The following is a 791-nucleotide window of genomic DNA, read 5'->3' as shown; positions in this document are numbered from 1 at the left end:
AGAGAGAGAGAGAGAGAGAGAGAGAGAGAGAGAGAGAGAGAGAGAGAGCATAGAGTTAATTAGAGCAGAGATCTTTGAAGGGGGTCTACGATATAGCTGGGCGATATGGGAAAATGAATACAGCAATGTCAATATTGCAGAGATATTGTAGGGTTGACTATTGGCGCGTTCACAAAATATTAACACAATGAGATTTGTGATAAATAACCACCAGTAATGTGGATGCAATGACTAAGTGGGTGATGGTAAAGAATTAAACATAAAGCAGTCTAGTAAGTAAAATTACACCACTACTGTAATGTATCAATTTAAAAACCAGGAAAAGACATTTGTATCATATTAAGAAATCCAATATTTAAGAACATATCTAGCCTCATATATCAATGTCAACAGCATTATATCGCCCAGCCCTAGTCCACAACCCCAAATTATTGTTTAACCCTTGTTTGGTATTCGGGTCAAATTGACCCGTTTCAAATTTTTACAAGAAGAAAAATAATACAAATATACATTTTTTTCTACCTGAAAATCAACAGCCTTACCTTATTTACTGTGATAAACATGTATGCCTGACTCAATTCAGAAAATTATTCTGGATATGACCACTCATGTTTTTTCAATAATGGATTTTTATCATAAATTATAACCTTATGACCAAAAAAAAGAATCCCACTTCCATTTTTAATTGTGTTCCAGTAGAAACTGATTGCATTTCATAAACATACTTTATGTTATCTCAATTGTTTGAAATTGAGACAAAGACAATATTTGTTAAGAGATTATGAAGTAAA

The 791-nt window shown here is 32.6% G+C and overlaps 1 protein-coding gene across 4 annotated transcripts in view; it reads right to left on the bottom strand.

The window, feature by feature from the left end:
* The window catches only part of LOC116696462 (stromal membrane-associated protein 1), a 226517-nt gene that overhangs the window by 164051 nt on the left and 61675 nt on the right, over window positions 1-791 (bottom strand). The window lies entirely within an intron of this gene.

The sequence above is a fragment of the Etheostoma spectabile genome, chromosome 10 (assembly GCF_008692095.1).
Source record: "Etheostoma spectabile isolate EspeVRDwgs_2016 chromosome 10, UIUC_Espe_1.0, whole genome shotgun sequence".
Taxonomy (NCBI): Eukaryota; Metazoa; Chordata; class Actinopteri; order Perciformes; family Percidae; genus Etheostoma; species Etheostoma spectabile.
This window is presented reverse-complemented; position numbering and strand designations above follow the sequence as displayed.